Source organism: Alexandromys fortis, unplaced genomic scaffold, assembly GCF_014885135.2.
Source record: "Alexandromys fortis isolate MF-2015 unplaced genomic scaffold, M_Fortis_MF-2015_v1.1 scaffold_37, whole genome shotgun sequence".
NCBI lineage: Eukaryota > Metazoa > Chordata > Mammalia > Rodentia > Cricetidae > Alexandromys > Alexandromys fortis.
Genome location: NW_026067914.1, coordinates 2,063,670 through 2,081,721, shown reverse-complemented (window position 1 = coordinate 2,081,721; position 18,052 = coordinate 2,063,670). Strand labels below are relative to the sequence as shown.

At 38.7% G+C, this 18,052-nt stretch overlaps 1 long non-coding RNA gene across 1 annotated transcript in view; it reads left to right on the top strand.

Moving 5' to 3' along the window:
• The window catches only part of LOC126499675 (uncharacterized), a 102,658-nt gene that overhangs the window by 23,954 nt on the left and 60,652 nt on the right, over positions 1-18,052 (top strand). Inside the window, exon 3 of the long non-coding RNA XR_007591152.1 lies at positions 1,320-1,445. This is a non-coding gene — a long non-coding RNA (uncharacterized lncRNA). The remainder of the gene's footprint in view (positions 1-1,319; positions 1,446-18,052) is intronic.

Genomic DNA, 18,052 nt, shown 5'->3' with positions numbered 1-18,052 from the left:
TAGAATTAAGATTATTCTATGTATCAAAATGCAACAGAGTTCTAGTTCTATTTAAGAAAACAGGTAAATATATAGGTAGACAGGAAATTCTCTTACAATACAGAAAATGACTCTTTCAATAAAACTGAGAAAATTTACTCCTGTGACAACCTCCAACACTACTAAAAATGCATTTTGAAAATTCAGTTCTTAGTCATTTAATATTGAAATCACACAATGATATTAAATATCTTGCAGAATTAACAAACAAAGCAAAAAGAGCATGGCATTTACCAATGTAAATGATATACACTTTGAGAGTTCAGTTTTGTATCTTTATTCTGTAATGGTAAAAATCTGAAGAAAATAAACAGAGGTCTGCCAACAGACTAGCGGTGGCAGGCAGACTGATGAGGTTGGCACATGTTTGTTAAAACACTTAACATTCCTGGAGGGAAGAGTGTTGTCCAAGTTTACCTCATCATTGTACCTATGACTTCAAAGGCCTTACTGAGTAAAGAAACTGAGCTTTCTCTAAATGTCTTCTTTTTTTTCCAAATGATTTCCTAGAATAATACTGAAAAATATGTAAGTGCTATATTAAAGGAATGGGCAGCAAGTAAGGCGAGAGATTTTTAAATGATGTCTGTAGATATTTATACTTTATACACCAAGACCTGGAAAAAAAAATCCCCTCTTCCCATAAGCAGCACCACGGCTGTTGGAAATTGTCTCATTCCATGTGTGTATTGGGACTGATGGGAAAAGAGATTTAGAGAATAAAAAGAGATTTTCGAACTAAGACAGAAAAAAAAGAAAAGAAGAGAAAAAAGAAAAGAAAAAAGAAATCCAGCACACCCCAAGTGAGTATCAGTTACTTGTAATGGGTACAATTCCCTGCCCTGTGTGTCTTCAAAGGCAGAAGACAAAGAAGGTGTACTAAAAATAGAGCCCTTGTGCTGACGCGAGAAACAACTTACTCTTAATATGAGGCATGGGAGCTCAGGGTGGAAGGCGGATAAAGGAATGAAGCTCCCATCAGTTTTGTTTTCTGACCCTTTGAGTCTAATATTCAAGTTTTGTTGACTATTTTATGCAATGACAATGTAGCTCATCACTTTGATTAAATCAAGTGGATTTGTAATAGTCTTAAGCCAATTTTCTCCAAGGCCAAGTAAAATGACCCTTGAACAAAAGCACAGATCTTCGAAAATCTAGTGAGCAACTTAGTTAAATTATCCAATTACCTCTGACCAAAGATCATAAGTAGAGATGGATGGATAAATCTATAATTTAACTTCAAGATAATTTTCACAACTCATCTTCAATTTTTTCTCCAGCTTCTAGAAAAGGCAAGAGCTAACTGGGTCATGCATTTCACTATGGAAAGATATGAAGAAGTTTCCAGTTCAAAATAACTACATGATCATGAAGCTGCTAGGGTCTTCCTTCACATTATCTGTGAGGTAAGAGGGGCTATAGAGTTGTGTTAGCCCCACGAGGTCAGATATTTCACTTAAAGGAAGTGCAATCAGGGTAGAAGAAGGTGGTTGTTAGGAGACGCCATTTCTCAAATGCTCTGTAAAAATGTTCTCCTTTTTTTCTGATAACTTGGGGTAAAAGAAAATGTAAAGGTATAGAGCTCTCAAGAGTGTGAGGGGACACTTCACCAAAGACCTGATGCCCTTCGTTTCTTGTCTGAAAGTCCTGGCTTTTACATATACAGCAGTTATAGAGAATACCTTGCTTCCTTTTTTTGTTTGTTTGTTTTTGTTTTCTCTTTGCTTATCTCGCTTTCTTGGTAGAGATTCAAGAAGTTCTGAGTGTAAGGCACTTCAGACCATTACCCTCGTTTCTTACGTAATAGATCCATCTGTAGGATTGTAGTATAATTTAAGCTTTCATCCTTTAGCCAAGATTCCTCAATAGCCAGCTTGTACTGAGACTAAAGAGCATTATAAAAAATATTTTATTTTCTTCAGTGTTTCAGAATAAAACTGTCTTCATTTCTTGAAGATTGATTACAGTAGGGAATCTAAGAGGCAGAAGATGAATTTCTCATGGTGATCTTATGAAGAAAGATGAATATTAGAACCTTAAGAGTAGTAATGTGTTTTACTCTTTACCTAACTTCAAGCCCTCAGAGACAAGTTCAATAGAGTTTCTGTTTCTTACCTTCTGACCCCTCCACTTGGAGTGCTTTTATAACCAATCACATATCTCAATGATTAGAATGCAAAGCTCCCTTTCCAGGGCTTCTCCTCTTCCTGGAGCCCTGCATTTCTCTCTTTTTGATGACACACAGACCAAGTTTACAAGGAAATGTTTATGCACATAATTATCTACAATCCATTTACATTTGCTTGGAGTTTTTAGGTCAACCACTCAGAATAGATACTGAATTTAGAAAGCCCTAGGATTTTTATTTCTTGTCAGAAAGAAAGCTGTAAATATGGTCAAGAACTCAAGGTCAAAGGAGCTGGGTAGATTCCTACAAAATAAATTAGGAGAATGATTTGCATGATCTTCTCTATACATACTGTGTTTGCACATTTAAAGTCGTTAAAATAACCAGCAATTTTTTCCATAGTTCAAGTAAAAAAGAAAATACATTGCTTCATCATGAGATTATCCTCAGCACTAATGGAATATTTGATTCATTATCATATTAAATGTTATGATAACTGATTAAACTATTTCTGGGAACCGAAGCACTGAAGAATGCATCTATAGAGGGAAAACTGCTCCCACTGCTCTGTCCAAGGCACGTCTTGTTGCTTTGGTTTCCAAGTCAGTAAGGTCCTTGTCCCTAGGGAGCTGTTGGGCTCAGCGTGAGCCGGGGCGATAGCAATGTCCAGAGCTAAGGAACATTTTGCAGCCAACTCCACCAAACTAACTTATTTTTATTTCTTGACTCCCTGTTGAGATTTTCCTCAAGAACAATATATTGCCAGAAACCTTGATTCTGACTCGAGCATCTTGTCATGCCGGTCAAGGAGGGAATGAAGAGTTTCTTGGTAATGTTCTGCCTTGATTAGGCAGCTCTTGAAGCTCAGCTGTATGAAGATATATACAAATGGCTCCAAAGAGTCCACATGTTTCCTCTAATTGCCTTTCCCTGAATTTGCCAGAGGGAACCCTTTCAACAGATGTCATGACAGTATGGAACTGCCCCAGCAATCGATTTTAATAACTCATGGATCGAGAATGTGTTCAGTGGAAATATGTCTGCTAGAAACATATGTGGTGTTGGCACATTTTATACAAGCAGCTAACAGAATGTGGAAAACTTATGTACAGGAAGTTCAGCATTTCCTCTTGGGAGTGTTGCTCATACGTTTTTTTTCTTCTAGCACATTACTCACCATGAAGCTTATCTAAATGTTAGGGGGCAGAGGGCTTTTGTTGTTGTTATTGTTTTTGTTCTTGTTTAAGCCTGTGGTCTTTTCCCTGGGTCCCTGACATCCCTTCCTACTATATATCAACTGAGAAGGCACGCAGGAGAGTTTTACCCTTTTCTGTTCCTCTAATATCGTTAAGTTCTTCAGAGCCTTGTTACTCTTTATTTTTCCTGAGAGAGGAACTATGGATTTTCTGTTTTTTAAACCATTGTGGAGTTGTCTCCATTCCAGTTCTGCAGTGAAAATCTTCTCTTCTCCTCTGTGTCTTTTGCCCTCGTGGGCAGGTTGTGTCCTTCTTCAGTGATTGCAGAAATGCTTTTCTTTATCTTTAAGAATCTTGTCAGAATCAGGCTGAAACTACATAAGGCAAAACAGGAATGTGAATGAATGCCTGAAGTAGTGTGTTAAGAATCACTTTTATCTTCCTACAGATATATATTGCTTATAAAAGAATTTGTAGTTAATAAATGGAATTTCTTTTTCTTTTTTATTGAGCTATACATTTGGGATTTCTTAATAAAGCTATATTTCTTAGCAATTTGATTTTTTTTAAAGAAAGTATTTATTTTATCCATTAGTATGATTCTTTTGTCTGAATGTCTGTAACTACATGTGCCCAGGAGGGAGAGAAAGTGATGTCAGGTGTTGGGTCATGGTCAAAAAGAGTGCTGTATGGTGAGCAATGCCGTGGGAAAAGGGGGAGAGAGATAGATAGATAGATAGATAGATAGATAGATAGATAGATAGATAGGTAGGTAGGTAGGTAGAGAGGGAGGGAGGGAGGGAGGGAGGGGGGGGGAGGGAGGGAGGGAGGGAGGGAGGGAGGGAGGGAGAGAGAGAGAGAGAGAGAGCGAGCGAGCAGGAATAAAGGCAGAGGGCCTTTTACCTCAGGTGTATTTTGTTCCCTGAATTGTTCTTGGATGCGATTTCCTCTCACCTGTGGCAAACATTTATATTCAATTTATAAGACATGTTCATTCTTGCTGGATATCAGAACACAGCTGTAGAACCCAATCTGTTCAGTGTACCCTGAATCTGGAAAAAGGCCTTCTGCCTTGCTTTCATGTTTTCCTGGATATAATCTGTTGTACACAACTGACAGTTGTGTTTAAATTGGTCTGTCCTGAGAACGTTATGGGAAAGAACTGCTATGTTGGTATTTAGTATATGCTTACTGAATTTTATTTACATGTTTTTCTGAAACCACAACCTTCCTTGGACCATTGTTTTCCTTGTTATATTCACATATAAAATCACACTGAAACTGAAGTAAGGTGTCTACAGGAATAGACTGTGGTCCACTCCATTCTTTCAGGACCTCAGATCCCAGGTCCGACAGACAAGCTCTTCACAGGTTGGCTGAAAAGTCAACATCAGGTTCTCTGGAACTGGAGTCGAATAAAGGTGTGAGTTGTCACATGGGTTCTGAGAATCAAACACACATCCTATTCAAAGAGTAGCAAGTATTCTTATCCCCCGAGCCATCTCTCTACCCCCATCAGTTTCATTTTTCTTGGTATTGTTATCTTAAATTCTGTACACCCTTTTATTTTCCCAAGCACCTAAAAAAAAAAAACAAAACAAAATATATTATTTTCACATTGAATGAAAGTTGGGAGTTAATTTTTTTTTCCACCGGAAACTGTCATAGGCTCTAATTTATCTGCTTTTTTTCCCCCAGTTTAAGATTATTTTCACTGTCAAAATATGAAAACAGGCCCTGAGAAAAGGAGAAGCCAGCTACATTGGACAATGAAGTGAGGGCCGTTGTCCTGGAAACGGGATGATAAAGAGAGTGAAACCCATGCCTAGTGGTGGCGACAGCTAGCTGGACAGGAGGCCTGGGAAGTCTCCCTGACTTACTCACATGGAACATTTTCAGCGAGTGAGGGTGATGCAAATTTGGCATGGATCTCTTTTTTACTTATATTTTTAAATAATTTCCATCATTTTGAGTCCTTTTATTTTCTTTTTGATGTTTATTTTATTTTTTAAAAAGTTATCTTTTCTCATTTTACATGGCAAATCCAGTTCCCACTTTCTCCCCTCCTCCTGCTCCCTTTACCTTCCTCCCCCATCCCTCCACCCATCCATTTCTCAGAAAGGGTAAGCCTTCCTATGAGGAATCAACAAAGTCTAACACATTGCTTTGAGGCAGGGCCAAGGCTCTCGCACTATATCTAGGCTGAGCAAGGTATCCCTCTAGAGAGAATGGGTTCCAAAAAGCCAGAAGAAGCAGTAGGGATAAATTGTGGTCTCTCTGCCAGTGGCCCTACAGTCTACCCCAGCCATAAACCTGTCACCCACATTTGGTCCTTTGCTGGTTCCTTTGATGTCAGGCCAGGGTTGGAAGACTTCCATTAGCTCAGGTAAACTGTTGCAGTGGGTATCCCCATCATAGTCTTGACCTCTTTGCTTGGATTCTCATTCTTCCCTCTCTTCGACTGGACCATTGTGGTTCTCTGCATGTGCTTTCATCATTTGCTGGATGTAGGTTCTGTGATGACATTTGAGATAGTCATCAACCTGACTACAGGGCAAGGCAAGTTCAGGCACCCTCTCCACTATTGCTTATGGTCTTAGCAATCCTTGTGCATTCCTGGGAATTTTTCTAGTGCTAGGTTCCTTGCTAGCCCCATAATGGCTTCCCCAATCAAGTTAACTGTTTCCTAGTTCTCTGTCTCTGTTCTTCTCCCATCTGGACCATCTAGTTCTCTCTAGTTCTCCTCCCCTCTCCCCTTCTCTTTTCCTCCTCCCCTTCTGCCTTCCCTTCTCTCCCCCAACCCATGCTCCCAATTTTCACAGGAGACCTTGTCTATTTTTTTTTCCAGGGGGATCTATGTATGTTTCTCTTAGGGCTCTCCTTGTTAGCTTCTCTGGGGTCACAGTCTATAGGCTCTTTATTCTTTGCTTTAGTTAGTACTCACCAATGAATGGATACATACCATGCTAATCCTTCTGGATCTGGGTTACCTCACTCAGGATGGTTTTTCTAGTACCATCCATTTGCATGCAAATCTCAAGTCATTTTTTAATTTTTACCACTGAGTAGTACTCCATTGTGTAAACGTACCACATTTTGTTTATCCATTCTTCAGTTGAGGGGCATTTAGGTTGTTTCCAGGTTCTGGCTACTATGAATAATGCTGCTATGAACATAGTTGAACAAATGTCCTTGTAGTATGATTGAGCATCTTTCGGGTTTATACTCAAGAGTGGTATTGCTGGGACATGCGGTAGGTTGATTCCCAATTTCCTGAGAAACTGTCATATTGATTTCCAGAGTGGTTGTACAAGTTTGCATTCCCACCAGCAATGGATGAGTGTTTCCCTTACTCCAAATCCTCTCCAGCATAAGCTATTATTGCTATTTTTGGTCTTAGCCATTTTGACAGGTGTAAGATGGTATCTCAGAGTCATTTTGATTTGCATTTCTCTGATGGCAAAGGTTGTTGGACATTTCCTTAAGTGTCTTTCAGCCATTTGAAATTCTTCTGTTGAGAATTCTCTGTGTAAATCTGTACCCTATTTTTTAATTGAATTATTTGATATTTTGATGGCTAATTTCTTGAGTTCTTTATATATTTTGGAGATCAGTCCTCTGTCTGATAGGGGCTTGGTGAAGATATTTTCACATTTAGCAACCTGCCTTTTTGTCTTATTGACTGTGTTCTTTGCTTTATAGAAGCTTCTCAGTTTCAGGAGGTCCCACTTATTTATTGTTGCTCTCAATGTCTGTGTTACTGGGGATTTAAAGCAAAGGAAGGGGAAGGAGAAAATCAGCAAGGAGAAACTGTCTTGAGAAAGAACCAGAGTACTGTGGAGAAGACCAAGGGAGCAGTCAGTGCCGGGGAAACAGCAACTCAAAAACTCTGCATTACAGATGTTGAACAGTAATAGCAATATTATTTCCATAGAAAATTAATGATTCAACATGGGAAAATTACTAAAGCCACACATCTTGGGCAAGTGGGAAGAAGCAGATATGCTCATCTTCGTTAGAATCCCAGAGAGTTCATCTGACTTGGAGAGAAAAATCCAGGAGCATGTGGTGATTCATGTAAATAGATAGAGAGATCCTTCGAGGGAGATGCTGGGAAAATCTTCCTCGTCATTTGTTCTCTCCACAAATTAAACAGCAATATGGGTTTAACTAATGTTTAGCCTTTAGTTCTCTCCACAAATTAAACAGCAATATGGGTTTAACTAATGTTTAGCCTTTACAGAGACTAGAGAACCCCTTAGTTCCAATGCAAGACTATTCCTTAAGGCACGTACATCCCAATTCTTCACTTTCTGTACTAGTATCTCTCTTAACTACTTCCTTCCTTTTAAAAAATAATCCTAACATCAAGCTCCAGCCTAACTCCCCAAATAAGGAAAACCTTCTAGAGTACACCTGAAATTTATGATGCTATGTTCATACCCATGTGCATACACTTTTCTCGACTCTTTCCTGAAAGGACTCGAGGAAGAGTTCACAAAGACATGAATGGAATGGTGGCCTTTTCTGATCGTCATGGTCCTTCTCTGGGAATTCCTGAGACAAGCTCTGGTTCCTAGCATTTTGTGTCAGATCTTTTATCCCCGTGTTCTCCTTTAAATCTTTGTCCGGAGGAAACATAGCTCAGGATCATGAAGCTGTGTGGTCCAAGAGCCAAGGAAATTTCGAGTCCTAAGTCTTCTTTGCATGAGAGTTATTTCACTGGACTAAGGTCCCAATCTTGTCCTTTAAGGACAGTCAGGACGGTTCAGGGAGGCATAGCACACCCTTCCTCTGAAGAGCTGGTGAAACTGAAGGCCACATGATTGTCATTTCTATTTATCACCCACCCCCCACATCCACTTTATCTTTCCCCTCTGTCCTGGGACAATTCCCGTAGCAGTCAATACAAGCTCAGCCCTGAACAGACACCATTTTGTGATCATTTTACTAAAAGAGAGAAGACATCTATTGCTGTTGACCATTCCAAAATATAGACTCTTTTGCTGTACTCTGACATTTTTATCTGAAAAGTCTGGTATCTTTTTCAAAATGTAGAGTAAAAAGATCAAGATCAGAATAAATATTCTTATTTTTATGAAACCTTAACTCAGCTAATAGTATTTGATTTGCTTTGTCATTTAACTAATAAATTTCTTTCCTTTTCAGAAAAGACACTGTAAAAAAATAAAGCATGCTATATCTAAAAACATAATTCCTTTGGCTTAAAAGACATTTGTTGCCATAAGATGCCTAGACTAGTTCAAAAAGATTGACATTATCCTGCTGTTACCAGCTAACACTACTCAACTAGAGTGGGCTACTGCATGCCTGATATTTCTAAATAGCTGGTCATCATTCACATATATTTTGAAGAATTACAGTGTAAACGATGGTACCCGGTTGCTGAGTGAGTTTGTTCTGAGAATTTAAATCACTACTTCAAACAAGGATTTGGGATCTCCTGTGTGTGTGACTATATGCATACAGACCAAGCAGATGGCACTGTGTCGCTAACTGTGGAGCTGAGTTCAAAATCCACAGGGAAAGTGATCCAGAGGAAAGATGGAAGCTTCAAACCAGAGAGTCTGCTACTCCTATTGCTTCAGTTCCTGTTCTGTAGAATTTCTGCTCTACTCTTGGGGCTTTCAAACAGTTTGCACTCTTTTTCCTCAGCCTATCTAGAATAATTTCTCTCAGTAAAAGTGTTCTGATGGTGGCTTAGTCATGTCTGCAGACTACTAGATTACTCTTCGAATGAATGACTGGAGCCTGGAGCTCCATTTCACATGACATACTGACATAAAAAAGTGACAAGCATAATTCTAGAGAAGCTTATGAATTCCTGCAAGTTTTAGTTGTATAAAGTGGTCTGAAATGGTTTGTTGGATTAACAGTAAGCTTGAAACAAATTTATGAATACTCTTCTTGGAAAGATCTTTAATGATGCGTTCTATAGTTAATACACTAAGTTCTGGTGTGGCTCTCAACTATCTCAAGTGGTTACACGTTTAAATGAAGTGATTCATACTCTCTAGATATTTATAACTGAGCTGGATTTTTTTCCTTTTGGAAATTACCACTGACACCAATCTAGATCCCAGTAGATCATTGGTGAGGACTGGGGATTGATTCCCAGCTGTTTCACAGTAGTTCACATTCTCTGTACCTTCAGCCCCAGGGGATCTGATACCTTCTTCTGATCTCCACTAGCATCAGGCATACATGTGATGCACAGGAATAAATCCACCTGTACAAATAAAATAAATAAATCCAAGTAAAACTTTCCGTATTAGGAAACCCCAGAGATGTTTGCCCTTGGCATTTTCTAGGTCACATTCTAAAATGACCCATGATTCCATACCTGGTTAGTTAAATTTACTCCAAAGACTTGAGGGTAGGGTATGGCAATGAGCCATGGAAGGATGCCCGAACAGCCTCAGAGACCGTTAGTATAAGCTTCTTATAGTATGTTTTCAAACTGCTTCTGTGATGGGTTTTCATGATGTCGCCTCATTTTTAGCCATTATAAACTGCCATTATTTTAATTGATAACCATACTTGCAGCAATGACAGACTTCTAAAGTGATATGTTTTTATGTTGGATCCTTATGCTCCAGGATTTTTATTTGCATTCCAGAACTGTAAGTTTTGAAAATAATTTTCTCATCTGGAATGATTATCTATTTTAACAATGATAATGTTTATTTTTTTTAATGTGAGAATAGTTGAATTACACTGCAGTGCAATTGTGAAATGCATTGTTGGATGCCATGCCTTGATTTGTTATTTCTTATAACAAGCAAGTGTGTGGATGTCCCCTAAGCATCTAGAGTGTCCCCTAAGAATATTGCATAGTTATAGGAATTCTAAAGTTACAAACAAAAAGTAGAGACTTCCGGCATATGATCACCCGTGAGTCGTGGGAGTCAAGAATATAGCTCTTGGCTCCTTATTTGCCCACCAAGACCTTGCCTTTAGCTGGTTTTGAGGCATTACAAAAACTCATTCTGTGATAGCATGAAGTAGTTAGCTATCATGATTTATTTTCTCTCTGTGTCTTTTTTTGTGGCTAGGATTATGCCTTTCAAATTCCCATATTTCATTCTTGGCTTTTCTTGCAACATTGTTGTTATTGGAAACGTTAGAGGGACGGAAAGCTGCTGCCCACGGAGAATTAAAGGGTATTCAGTAGTGGTTTCTTTGGCCCGATATCAGTCAACATTCGCAGTTGGCTTTCGCAGGGGATTTTAAAGTTTCCTAACTTTAATATTTCTCGCATTGATTTTTGTAAATAACTACAGTATGGATTTAAGGATCCAACAAAAGTTCAAAGCAAAAGTTGCAGTTACCATTGTTATTTAAAATAATGACCTTTTCTGCTGGGGTGGAGGCAGGAAACTGTGTGTATGCACCTATGAGGGAATAATTGGTGTATTTCTGGAAATGTGCTCGTCTGAATCTTCTTTAGAGTCTATACAATTGTTAGTGTGTTTTAAAAGAGAGAAATGAATTTATATTGGATACCCAATATATTTTAAAAAAAATGCCTTTTTTGAGAGAGAATCACATATTCTCCAGACACAATCTAGACTGCAATATATGTAAAAAAAAAACATATATGTGGGTGCAGCATAACATGAAGAAAACAGAAAGAGAAAGGCTACATATGTGGAAAGAGGGGGCAGGAGTTATGAAAGGGGACAGAATGCTAATTGTTTTCTAATTCTAAATCCATTGTAGATTTTCTGGTCTTGGTGTGAATAAGTACATAAAATACACTTGAGGCTGAAAATACAAAATTAATGTGAAGCTCCTCAGCTTTCCTCTGAATGCCTTCTGCTGGCTATGGAGAAGTTTATCCAGTTGTATAGATATTGAATCTGGTTAACTTTGTTGCATGATGTTTTTATTTATTTGCAAGGGAGTTGCAATAAAACTTATAAAAAACAAAGTCATCTTTTGAGAAATTTTGTTTCTCAATGATATCATGCTAGCCAGTTTTGAAATCACTGAATTAGAAACACATGGGCCATAATAGAACATGCGAGCAGATTTTTTACATTCTCAGTGATCATGCAAAACCATTTCCCTGCAATGACAAAAGACAAAAATTTTCATGCGATTGTGTTATTTTTAAGCATTTTTTAAAAAAAGCTTTATCTGAAAGTACTCATTGTAAAATGATCCAGCCGAAAGAACCTAAAAATATGAAAACTAGGACACTATGGTTTGAAGTCATTGTCTTTATTTTAAAAGAAATTATCTTTACCTTTTACAGCCACTGGCCATTGATGCAGGGCAATGAAAGTGATAAATAATATGGCAACTGCATGAATAGAGCCATGACCAGTGAAGGAGCACAAGTCAGAACATTGACCTAACATCACCTGCCAATTAATGTGCTATTACTTAACATAAACACATAGGATTATTCAAATAAATATAATTCATCCCTGAATGCTCCAGAAAGAGTTGGGTATTACTTTGGGGAAGCTGATACCAAATGCACGTTTCGTGTCTAAATAAGAGAGGAAATAGTATTCTGAATCTAATTATACCAGAGACAAAGTGAGCCAGCAAATAAAGCAACTTCTAGTACTTTTGGTTTGATGTTGGAAGTTATCTTTTAGAAATTGTTGGTGCTGTGTATGAGACAATTCGGCAGTGTCATAATAATCTATTCAAGAGCTCTTTACAAAGTTCTCACTTGTCTCATACCGCACCCCCCACACATCACTGTTATACTCAAGATCACAACATAATCCAGAAATGATGAGATTACTCTGTGTGGCATTGCTAGGCTGGAGTTCACAGCCATTTGGGGGGCTAGGAGTTTAAGGTTGTCTCAGCTTGCATAGGAGCCGTCCTCTCACTTAAGCTGGTTTGTCTCTGCTTGTACTTTCCTGGCATCTTTCTCCTCTTACATGGACAGCCAGTGACTTTTGAAAGACAGACTGTGTGGCTAAGAAGGAAAACTCCCACACTGACAGCCAGGAGGACGTACTAAAATATCACCTGTTTATCTAGCCGCGGCGAGAAAAGATATTATTGTCCTTTGGGAATGTTATTCATTTCTTGGCAGTTGCCCTGATTGCAGTCCTTGGTGTAACAAAAGTAGATTTCCTATACAAACAGATCTGGTCTGCCTCTCGCTTTTATAGTAGCAATATAGAGAAGCTTTAAATACACCTCTTAGATCTACAACTGTGCAGACTATAACTGATCGAGGTCCTGACTGCTATATTTGGGATTTATCCAGTGCCTTTGTGCAGAAGACACACTTCTCATGAGCTTCTCTTAACCATCCATCTAGCCAGGCTGAAATACTGAAGGGTTTCTGTCTGGGAGACATAAAACTGTCGTGGTTTCCCTAAAAGCATCTGTAGGTTTTATTATGCCTATACTATAATCTAGGACCTCTCCACCTGACTCTTATTATATATATCAGGGAAAAGTAAGAGTCAGGTGGAGAGGATATATATATATATATATATATATATATATATATATATAAAAAGATTGTGATATTGCAGGCTTTCTAGCTTTATTTTATTCTCTATTTCCCATCACTGTCACAGGCCCTAATAACTACTTTTTTACACGGCTAATAACATAAAAACTATTAGATTTGAGAATAGCTCATCTGCACCATAATGGGTAAGAAGGACAACTTCCTGCCACTGCGTTTCCACCCACTGAAGACGTGAAGAAAGCCCTAGTGGGGGAAGTGACGGCAGAGCTGAGATAGGAAGCTAATTTTAAACACAGAGATGGAGATGGAAGGGTAGCTGATTAGGGTTTTTTTTTTTTTTTTTTTTTTTTTTTTTTTTTTTTTTTTTTTTTTTTTTTCTATTTGAGGCAAACCTAGATATGCACAAGAAGAGGAAATCTCAACTGAGGAACTGCCTTCATCAAATTGGCCTGTAGGAATGTGTGGGAACATTTTCTTGCTTACTAATTGGTGTAGGATGTCCTAGCCTGCTGTGACTGCTACCACATCTGATTAGGTAAACCTTGATGGTAGAAGAAGAGCAGCTGAGCAGGCTAGGGCAAGCCAGCTGGGAGTCAGCCTTCTTCTATGGTCTCCGCTTCAGTTTCGGTCTCCGAATTCTATTTTCGGTTTCTGCCTTGGCTTCCCTCAGTGATGGAAAAGAACTTTTAAGCCAAATAAATACTTCTTCCCATAGTTTCTTTTAGTCAGTATTTCAACACAGCAACAGAAAGCAAACTAAAACAGAATTTGGTACGGGCAGTAGGGTGTTGTTGGGAAGGACCTGATAATGTTTGGGGGAAGATTATGGAGCTTTGGATTAGAAAGCCATTGATTGCTCAGAGCCCAGTGAACTATTGTTGAACCTGGTAGGTAATGCTGAGACCAGTACAAACATTTGAGGCATGGCTTGTGAAGTTTCAGAGAGTACTTTGAGAGTTCCTCACAGACTCTATGGGACTACTCCAGTAATACGATGACTTAATAATATGTAGTTTCTAGTGAACTGTTGCTAAAGACTCAGCAGTTGGCTGTGATTAACAAGAGTCCTGCACCGCTAACGAGAAGCCTTTGCCTTATCAGGACAACTGATGCTAGTGAGCTATGACTGAAAAATCGGCTGTGACTAAGAGATGAATGCCATTGAGGCGAATTATTCTGGGAAGTATTTTCTTAGGGTCAGCAAACAAACTGTGGTCCAGTGGGGGCCAATGCTACCCGCCCCCCCATGCTGGCTGTCTAACTTGGTAAAGTGTTAAGAATCTCCTAGATTGTACTGTTTGGGGCAGTATGAGAGCTGTGGTATTGAAGGGGTCACGGAGAGAAGCTGAAGCTTCGGCCATCTGGTAGGGTTGGAGTCCTTGAAAATACCAAGAGAGGCCACTGGTAAAGGGGCCACCTCAGTTGAAGTGGAGGCCACAACTCTTGGAGATGTCAAGACTGTGGGATAACCATCGAGCATACCAGCAGGTAACGAGTAGCGCCAGACTGAACCTACCAAATGTGTTTTATGTGGTTGGAATGACACAGAAAGGAGAGGCTACCCAAGTCCTTTGGACTCCAGAAGATTACAGGTCAATTTTTGATATAAGACATTGACTTACATGATCTGGAGCTATCCTGGTGGGATTTGGTTTGCTTTGATTCGATTGCAGTTCTGCCTGGTTCTTTTGCAATAATAAAGAACATATTTATTTTGGATTTTAAAGGGGTCCATAGTTTGAAGGCTTTGGATTATGTTTTATTAAATTAATTTACTTTTATTTAAAACATTTCTCAAGTAATAATATTTTGATCATATTCTTTCCTTTCCTCCAGCTCCTATCATATGTTCCTCACTTTTCTACCCCACCAATTTTCCTGGATTTTTCTCTCTCACTCCTGAGGAAAAAAAATCCAAACTAACTAGCTAAAAATTCCCCCCACAGAAAAATAGTAAGGAACAAACAAATCAAAATGAAAAGAACACATGCACGCATATACACATATATACAAACACACAAATACAGCATACAAACAAAACATATAAAACAATAGAGTCCATTTTGTGTTGGCCAACTACTCCTGGCTTACATATTCAGTAAAATGGATTTTCTTCTTTTCCCCCACAGTTTGGGGTGGGACTTTGTGTTTGCTTCCCAGTCTCTGTGATATGTGCCCAACTAGACGCTTCACCCCTGATGACCAGCATTTAAGATCCTGGAAGGTACTCTGAGTGTGAATGGAAGAGAACTATAATCAGCATCAGTTACAAACCCTTTATCTACAACAGCAATCTGCCTGCAAGATATACTGGTGTAGTAGAGGCACAAATATTCTGGGAGTAAACAATCACTCATTTGATCAGATTTAAGGCCCACTCTATGAGATGGAGCCCATATCTGACACTGTTTAAGTGGCCAAGAACCTGAGACTAGGTAGGTAATGGGCCTAAACAAAAACTTCCTCTTTTATTCTACTAAAGTCTTCGAGCATTCCTGGGGAGCATTCGTTTCCTTGGCAACAATATAGAAGGGTCCAACCGACTGTAGGTATTTCCTTCCTTGGACAGGTGAGTCTGGGCAGTGTAAGAAAGATAGCCCAGTCTGAGCCAGAGAGAAAGCCAGTGGACAGCAATCCTCCATGCCTCTGTTTTAGTTCTTGCCTGGAGGTTCCCACATTGATCTCCTTCCTTGGTTCCCGTTGATGATAGCTAGGAAAATAAATTGTGCCAGTGAATTAAATCCTCTCCTCCAGATGTTGTTCTTGGTCAGTGCTTTGTCACAGCAACAGAAAGCAAACTAGAACAGGTAGCTACAATAAGAGTAGATCCGGCTCTATTTATAGCATGAAATAGAAAAGGAAAGCCTGTCTTGGAAAAGCAGTTGATGACTGTTAGGGAGTCCAAAGGGCCCCACAGAGACGCTCCCCTCCTTTGCAGTGCAAGGGCAAGCACAGCTGAATGTCAGGATGAATATAAAATTGTTTAGTAACAGAGTTCCAAAAATAAAGGAAGTACACAGCGGAGCCTATTCTTGTATGTAAACATAATGGCTCTGGTGGGGTATACTTGAGCCCTAAAATACACACTGGAGACATCTGCCTGGATGTCCAGTGCTGAAAGGTTCTTAACTTGTCAGCTCTTCTAGATCCCCTAGCTTTACGGAGAGGTTGCCTACTCCTCCCTAGTAGGGACTGGCAATCGATAGAACTAGAATTGACTGATGATGCCTTTCTCTGATGTGAAGCAACAGATCTTTGTTCTAAGTATGGTTGCTACACTTTATCTCAGCAGTGATAAGTTCCAGCATTATCTGCACAGAGGATGCACATAGCTGATAAAAGGAGAGATTACTCATAAAGTGATTTGCAAGAATTTGTCTCATATATACCAGCAGGAGTCAAAACATTATTCCTGCTGCTGAATTTGAATAGTATAGTGCTTAAGGCTGGTTATGAAAGAATTATTTCTCAGGACACAGATTTTTTAACACCCTGGCAAAGACTGCAGTTTTGGAGCAGGAACAAACTTTTATGAGACTGGACAAAATTAGTGTAAAAAAAAATCATAAGTAGAAATACCTGAGTTTCTTTAGCATATAGCAGAGGAACTAATAAAGCAACTGATGCAAATCTACACACACACACACACTTTTTTTTTTCCCTAGGAAGCCAGAATGTTTCATCTCATGTGTTTATGAAGAAGTTGCCTACACCTCCATAGTAAGAACAGCAATCAATAGAACTTGAAAGGCAAAACGCAGGAGGATATTTCACTCACAAAATGCAGTATTGAGAGGGGCACTGTAACTTAGACAGTCTGTGATGAAGCTTCAACACTGGCTGAACTGTTGCTAACATGAAGCACACACAAAAGTGTTCCATTAACGGCTCTGAAAACACAGTCTTAAACAGAGCCAGTTGGGGCTTTCACTGGACACAAATGATGGAGAATTACCAAGGGAGCTGTGTAACATTTATTATAACTCAGCACAAAAAGAAAAAGGGCAGGATAGCGTGATGAATATACTTATTCTAATAAAATATCAGAAACGCTTGATTGGGGTCAACCTTAGCAGGTTATTAGATCTGGAACCATTGATCCTGGCTCCAAGGGGAAAAAAATATCTAAGTATAGCCTTGTATCAGGAGTTCATTGTCGGGTTCTGTTGAGGGACGTTTGGATATTTATCTCTAGGTGGGTTTTGGCAAGTAAAATCATATCAGTCGCTCTTATCATCCCATTTATATGATCATCATCATCATTCCAGGATGGCTATTGAATGTAAACAGCAACTACCAAGCTATGTGTTTCTTTCTTCTGGGATGTTTGGTTTTGAGTGGCCTTGAACACAAGGGAAATATCTTAGAAGACTTATAGCTTCATGTTTCTTCTTCACATGTGTGTGTATCTGAACCTGTTTATACTCCAGATTTCTTGTGACTCACTCCAGACATTTTACTTCCGGGGCCATATTTATATAGACAAGCTATTAGTAATTACTCACGTTTATGTAAGTATAAATACAATATAAATATAAAAAAGAACTTTAAAAAAGTAAATAAATATAAAGAATAAGCAAATATGTAATATGAAGAAAACATTAACAATAAAAGAATATTTATTGTATTTGTTCTTTGACAATATCATACATGTGTATAATGCATTTTGGTTACGCCTACCCTCATCCTCTCTTTTATTTCTCCCACTCCTGTCAACTTACATTTCTATCCAAATCTCTTTCTAACATTCACAGTTCTGATTAAGCCCATTGGGTCATAAAACAAAAGAATCAAGCTATTTGTCAACAGATTTTTAAATTGTTGTATATCGATATCAGAGACAATGTATTTATATAAAATAGTTCTATTTCTTCTTCACCATTAACATATCTTTTATTTCTCTTTCTTGTGTTATTGTACTGGTTAAGATGACCAGGGTAATGTTTCTACATAATTTATGACATTCATGAAAGGCAGCAAAATGAAATAAAGTTCAGTAAAATGGTCTGTTCAGTAACTTCACTGACTTGGAATTGACAATGGACATTATTTTAAGCCATTTGAACTTGCTTGAGCACTGGGAGTTCCTATACTAAGAACTGGCTCTCAGAAGAACTTGGCACATGTTACGATATGCATGGTTCTGACAGTGAACAGAGTCAGGCTGAGAACCACAGATGAATTAAGAAAGGGAGTGAGCATGAGATGTGGCCT